The sequence below is a fragment of the Eurypyga helias genome, unplaced genomic scaffold, assembly GCF_000690775.1.
Source record: "Eurypyga helias isolate BGI_N326 unplaced genomic scaffold, ASM69077v1 scaffold1491, whole genome shotgun sequence".
NCBI classification, from domain to species: domain Eukaryota; kingdom Metazoa; phylum Chordata; class Aves; order Eurypygiformes; family Eurypygidae; genus Eurypyga; species Eurypyga helias.
Window position 1 is genome coordinate 29787 of NW_010232511.1, and position 7492 is coordinate 37278.

Sequence of the window (7492 nt, forward strand, 5' to 3'; positions counted from 1 at the left end):
CTGTCTTCTCAGGCTTTGTGGGAACTCTAGAAAGATGTCTTATGCTCCAGTTTGAATTTTGCTCTAGTGTGTAGTGGTTTGCAGTCTAAATATATTCTAGTGAGTACCCTTTCAGACAGTTCATATCCCAGAAATTAGAGTAGTAGACTATATATAGTCTCTGACATTACAAAACAGGTTTGTTTTCACCTTCTCCCATGGCTGAATTGAGACAGCAGCAGCTCGCAGGTCCTCCTGCTGTTGTCTTCTATATTTGTGCTTCACCTTTCATTCTGTCAGTTGTGTCCTCGTTTTGGTGCTCAGGCTTGAGCAGTACGTGTGCTTTCTGGCTCATCCAACTTATTTACGCATGTCTCTGACTCTAGGTATGTCCTGCCCTGGATGCTGCTGTTCACAGACCTGATCCATTCCAGAATAGTTGCTGCATGCTCATTTCAATTTTTTTTTTTAATGAATCTGGGTAGAATGAAAAAGAAATTCCCGTTTTCTTTAAATAACTCTGTTCTGCATGTTTTCTTGTTCCCAGTTTCAGCAGAAGTCCCCCAGAAGCCCAATGTGGGAAGCTTCAGCTTCAGGGTGCTGGTTAATTCTCAGTAGCGCTTCATGAATTGGCATAGCTTTAATGGCATCTTCCTTGACCTCTCTTGTTATACGAAGAAAAGAGTTTGCTACAGATTTGATGATTGACTGACCTTGTTTATGGGTTTGCTTTATACAGAGTTACCAGTGTTAGGACCAGAAAACATTGGTGCAAGTTATCAAATGGCCAACTGGGTCATCCTGCTCTGCCAGAAGGGTCTTACTGTGGCTGTCAGTGTTCGTTTGTCTTGGTAAGCCAAGTGGCAAGCTGTCAGTCGTTGCTGTGGGACATCCATTTTGTTCAAGTGCACTTTTCACTGGGTTATGGTCAACGCAGAATTCTCCGATATCACTCTTCACTAGATTCAGTTTAGAGAAACTTTTGCAACATTTTCCTGTCCCTCCTTTTGTGGCTGAAGAGCCAGGGAGCTCTACACCCCAGCACTTTCATGGGCTGTATGTAGAGACTCTTGCCAGCTGTAACTTGCTGTCCCAGTGCTCACTTCTCTGCAGACTATTACTGTCTTCTCCAGTATCTGCCCAGCATTTTAACTACTCTCTTTATTTCTCATACTGAGAAGATCTTGATGTACTGTAACTAGATGTGTGACTGGCACTGCCCTGCTGCCCTGGAGTGACAGCTACTCCTGATAACAACGAATATGAAAGCCAAACCATTTATATCCTGCATCTTTCATCAATAGTGTTATTTGCTTGCTTTCCTCTGGGTGATTTTGCTTTTCGGTGCCAGCACTTGGTGCTGGTTTTTGAGTCTAACGCTGCTTATCGTTTTGTCTGGGTTTCTGCTACAAAGGTCTCTGCAATGCATCTGGAGGTGAATTTGTCACTCATCTCCAGGGAGCCCCTAATTCACACCCAAATGTTCTTAAACTATTTGCTTTAGAGAGAGAAACGTAAAAACACTGCCTTCTTATTCCTTGCTCTGGAAAGCTTGATGCCTGTTGGTAGCTGCTTTCTGCTGTTCCATTGGCATGCGGTATGATTTTCTTTTAGACAAGCTTTTGTGTAGATGACATTCTCTTGTTTGCTTCCCGTCTCTTTTTCCAGCCTGATGAAAACCGTTCTACGTTTAGCTGGAGATCTTTTGCACATCTGAAATGGATGCAGCATTTTCTGTGTGTTTTGCCACACATTTAAACATTCACCTAAAGGAGTGCAAGTAGCTTCTCTGTGAGTATTTGATCACTGAGAAGAATTAGCTAAACCACCAGCTTTTGTACCCGAAGTCTCTTACTCTGAATCCTATTCAAAGCAGAATTTGTGTTGAAGCTAAGCCTGAAGTGATGAAGTTTTTCCTGCGTCTGTGAATGATGTCAGAGCAGAATGTCAGAGATGTAAATCAGCAGGTGAATATAGCTCCTAAGACTTCATTATAGGACAGATGACTGTTTACTTGATGTAGGATTTCCTTAACATGGTGTTCTGGTTGGGTACAACCATGTCAAGGAGTGTTCTTACTTTTAAAAACACACACACACACACACACCCTGTTTTGGGTTCATGAGAAGACCATTATTAGCAAGGAACACTGAGCACAGTCCTTGGGGTTTGTTGTGCCAAAATGGCAACTGTTGGATGGAGATGTGAGAGAGAAAATTAAAAAAATGGAGACTCCAGCTTGCCCAAGGCCTGAAACGATGGCACTGACTGCGTTTGGAAGTGCTTGGGAAGAGTTTCCAAATGTGTGTTGGTAGCCGAGGCCCGCTCGTGTCCAGTCAAATCGCTTGTGAGTGGCTGGAGGCTGCCCCTTGAGTGGCTGCCCAGAAGCCCTTTGGGCACTGAATTCTGGAGCAATTGGATGTGATTTGAGGCGCCATTGTGTTGTACCTTTCAAACTCTTAAACCTGTGCAGTGCAAAATTGTGCTCGGGGTGATGACACTCAGCCGGTAACGGTGCGGGGCGGCAGGGTAGTCGGGAACAGCATTACTGCCTTTTGGACTTGGGGAATGCAGGTGGAGGAGCTGAGAAAATAATGGGGTATGTCGTGGTGTGAGAGGTGCAGTTGGAAACAGTGGTTACAAATTAGCGTGTTAGTACAGCCCTCTCTGTGCGTTTTTGGGGTAATTTTTCAAACTTGAAGCTGAAAAGATCTTCTGAAGTAGGAAGGGAGCAGGAGACAGCACAAAGCACAGTACAGTTTGATTTTCATCTCGGACAAAAGCGTGTTGCTGGCAAAGCAACTTTTCTGAGGGATTTGATCTGAGGCCAGTCAAATCTCAAGTCAGCAAGAATGATTGTGCTGGTTTCAATGTGTTGTAGAGTGAATTCTGGATTATGTAAGGCTTCTTTCTGAAAAGTCAACTACCTAGGAATAACCCTTTCTTACGCAACACGTCTGTTGCCTACGTGTTCATACAGAGGCCTGTCGCATCACTTCAGTGACAAGAATCTGCTTTTACTGGTTTTCTTCCTACTGGAGTTCCTGCACAGCCGAGGCTATGTTACGTTAGATCCCTGCTGACTTGTAGTTACTTGTACCTGAGCAAACTGCCATGGACACGAGCTTTTGGCAGCTGTAAAAGGTGCCTTAGGGTTCTCTGCTGAGCTCCTGGTAGTAGTGACGAGGCATCATGGGAATGGGAGGCTCCTTGAATCCAAGGGCACCTTTTGTGGCTGACTGTTAAAATCAGCAGGCTTTAGGAGGAACTGACTGCATTAGGTGTAAAATCACTGAAGTTCAGAGAAAGCAGAATGAGTTGGGTTTTTTTTCCAGAAGAGAGCTCTGTTGGAGGGTGTGGAGGAGTGTGAGGGTGAATCATTAACCACCAAACCAGTGAAACATTGCTGGTGACCACCCTTCTGGTCCATGTTGGTAAAATAGTTTAGTAGCTGCTTGGGTTAAAAAAAAAAAAGCTTGACAGAATGAAAATTAAAAGTAATGAGACAGGTCCTTAATGCTTTTTCTGTGGGTAACAGACTTGGTGGTGAGAATAAGCCAAGCGAAGTGAATGAGTGTGGATGGGCAGCGGGTGCTCCTTTGTCCTCCTGAGAGGCAAACTAACCTGGAGGAAGGACTTAAAGGTTCTTTCTAAGCTATGAGGGCAAACTGTAAACAGTGTTATCTAAAAACCTCATCACTTTGATGTGAATGAAATGTCATAATTGATCTGTTCAGCTATCTGCTGTCAGCTGCTTGACAGAGATGCATTACACATGATCTTGGTTAACTGATCCTTAGCTGTGCCTCTGCCTGGGACCACTATACTAGGATTAGGTTCTTTGAAAAAGAACAAAAAAGGAGGAGGGAAGAAGTTAGGATTTGCAAGAGACTGTTTCATAACCTACTGTGTGAATTATTTTCTGTCATTAAATATATATAGAAAAAAGGAGTGTATATGGTGATAGTTATCGTTTAGTTGATCTCGTACTGCAGTGATGTGGTACTCCTGTTAGCGAGGCAACATTGGAATGTGTCCTGCTGGGGTCACTTGGGGAGACTGACAGTGCTTTATAGACCCTTTCACCATGCAGGTGGATTTCAAGCTGACATGAGTAATGTGTTAAATGTCAGGTTCTGGGCCTTGTAAAGCAGGTGTGGGCCAGTTCTTTGTACACCACGAAATATGGGAGCTGGACATCTTTTGCCTGATCTCAGGAGGAAACCCAACTGTGGGACTAGCTAGGCTTATCCAGACTGTAGGGCACATCTTGTCCTTGGAAATTCTTCGTCTGCATTAGAACCCATTTCAGTGGTTGCCATTTGTCATGAGAATTGGTCTCTTGCTGCACCATTTCTCTGTAGACATGATTTATTGCCTCTCGCGTGTCTAGGAAACATGCTGTTCATGAGAAATTACTCGCTGGTCTAGGGCTTAATTTTTCAAAAGTTTAGGTACCCTAAAAAAGTTGAGTTACCCTTTAATTTGCTGGTGGAAAACTAAGAAGTGTGTCTTAATGAGCTGCAGCACCTAGAGGTAGATTAGATGGATAGATTTTCAGTGTAACTTGAAATGACAGCTGGTTTCTGAATATGTAAAGAATATTTATTAGTCTTTTTTTTCCTGATTAGTGCTTAGCAGATGTAGCCAGATTGTTTTGAGCTTATCTGCTGTTTGTGTTTTTATTTTTGTAAGCTCCTAATGTTTTACCACATGGAGTTCATCTCCTTAGAACTCTGCTGTGCTGCAACCATTGCAAACTCTCCCAAAGTCCCCAAGTTCTCTATAAAACTTTGGCTTTGTTTTGGCCTTTTAAAAGGTTATTTTTTTCATTTAACTACATGTTTTCAGCTATCTCCAGTTCTACTGTGTTGTTGGAAGCAATGCAATAATGTAATGAGATGATCTGTTAGAGCAGCTGGTTTTAACCTCTGTGACATTTCTTGTTTGGGATATTAGCCTCTGCTGTCACTTCAGTACATCATGTAGACTTTTTTTTTTTCCTCTTAAACCCCATCTTTGTGTGTTTTCCTTTGGGTCAGAGCTAGAAAGGAGGGTTCATAACTTCCATGTTGTAGATTGTGTTGAATGTGAATTTTTCTCTTGTTTTATGACATCTCTCTCTCACAACTGGGAGAGCGTGCCTGGGGCTGAAACCAAGGAGGAATAAGTTCTGAATTTCCCCCTTGAGGAGTCATCATTGATTCAAGGTCGCTCGCAGTTCTGGATCTCCAGCATTTGTGTTCCTTTTCTCTGGCACTCCTGGGATACTCGGTAGCTTGGAGATACTTTGGAGGTAGGCTAGAAGTTCCTTTCACTTCAGCTGTTAATGGAACAGAGGCAGTTGCCTATACACTCCAGATCAGTGCTCATTTTTTGTTATCTGGAAGAAACAAGCAGAAATCCACAGGAGGCCAGTCATCATCAGAAACTCCATTCAAGTTACAGCCAGACGACAACGGAGTCTGGTGGCTCACCAGTTCGTTTTGCCAGTGACAACACGGGGTGACTCAGCGTAGCTTTGCCATCTGCAGAGCTCCTGCAAGATTCACTGCTGTTTGGAGCTCATACAACGCTTCCGAGTTCTTCAGATGTAATCTGGGGAGTATTGGAGATGAAGCAGCGTGCTGCAGCATCTAAGGGCAAGAAGTTGTTATAAGCAATAGCCCCTCGCAAAGAAGCAGCGAGTTTGGTAGGCCATGACGTTTGTCACAACGACTGTGTTTTTGTGGTGTCTAAGGGTGGGCATACTGTGAGCCACAGTGTGGAGTCAGGCCATGTAGGATTTTTCTCTGGGTTTTTTTGGTGAGTATTGAAAGGCTTGAGACTGTCAGTGGAACTGAGTGCTCTCTTCAGGCTGCTCAAGCAAGATGCAAAGATTGGGCACTAAATCAGTGTTCTGAACAAAAGCTGCCTTCTATAGTAATTCAGGGTAAAAGGAATAAAAGATTTCCCCCCACCCCGAATTGGAGCATGTTATCATCCTGAAGACAAAACAGTCAGATCCGTTGGAGCCACTGTGTCTTTTGTGTGTTTACCAGAAGTTTAGAAGGGGGAAAGAGGGGATAAAGAAATTAAAAAATAAAAGCTGACCTTAATTTGTGACAGACGTTCAAAACTTCTGACTGTGGGCCATATGAGGTTTCCTTCTTCTCTAGCCGTGATTTTGAAGTTGCTTATGGAGGCACAGTACGACGTAAGTCGTGTCGCAAGTCGAACAGCTGCATCTGAGTGGGAGGCAGCGTTGGCTCTATCATCCCTGTACGTACCTCGGGCAACGCTAGCCAGGAGTCTTTGCTGCGTGTAGCGGGAATTCTCCGTAGTGCGTCATCTTCCACATCTCAGTGCGCCCTGCGAGTAGGGGTTGGGCGGTGAAATCTGGTCCGTGTAGCTGGAATACACAGCGCTTGTGGCTGAATCGGGAAGAGATGGTGTTTGCCCTCTGCGTTGCAGCCAGGCGAGTCTGCTTGTGTAAACTTATAGGGATTCAGAGATTTCCTTTTTGGCTTTTTGAAGTCCCCTTTTTTGTTTTACGCAGCATTTAGCGTGAGTCCATTGAATGTGAGGAGGTATAAATGATCAGTTATATGAATAACAACACTAGCAAATAACAGTGGCACAACATTAATGGTTTTGGCTCACAACTGTTAAATAATTAAGAAGGTTCAAGATTTCAAGAGCCTCCCATTTACCACCCCCCCCCCCCAGGATCTTCCATTGTACTGGCATTGTTTCACAGCTGTGCATGCTGTACCTGTAATACCACGCTGCTGGTGGCACCTTAAGTTCTAAGCATGCAAGTGTGGATGACTTTCTGGGGCTAGATTTCCTTATTTTGAAATGTTTGCTGCCAGTTGTCTAACTTCAAATATAACAGTCAAATGACTCTACCTTCTTCTTTTGTCCCAAAGAGGACAACATTCAGGTGGCACTCTAGATTTTGTAAAAATGTTGGTTGTTGTGATTATTTGTCATCAAGCATGTTTGTAGGCTAGAAACCATTAATTACTTAGAGGCATTTGGCTGAAAACTCTGATATTACAAATGCAGTAGCAGAGTTGTGAAGCTTTTATTGCCAATGCCCTGTACTTTCAAGATAGAGCTGTATGTTTAGTGCATTGTAGGCTTGATTATTGAAGTAAGTTTATAATGGGTATCATGAAACGTGTGCCAGACTATTTCAGACCACTGTGAAAATAGCAGTGACTTTAAAATATTATTTTTATCAGAAGGGAAGTGATATGACATTTTGACTCCCATCAGCTTTCACAGGCCAAGTTTTCTTCTGACGTCATAGCTTGGTATTCAAACTCTCCCTTGAAGGTGATGAACAGTCCAAGTGTTGAAGGTTTTGGTATCTTACATAAAGCTAGTTATTGGCCTCTAAATGTCACAGAACCACCAGGTTGCCTGTAATTATTTGGTGGCCTGGGTAAACATAACAAGATACTTTATCATCATCAAGGGGTTTTAACCCTTGTCTTAGAGGAGTGGCAAGGGCTTAACATCTTCT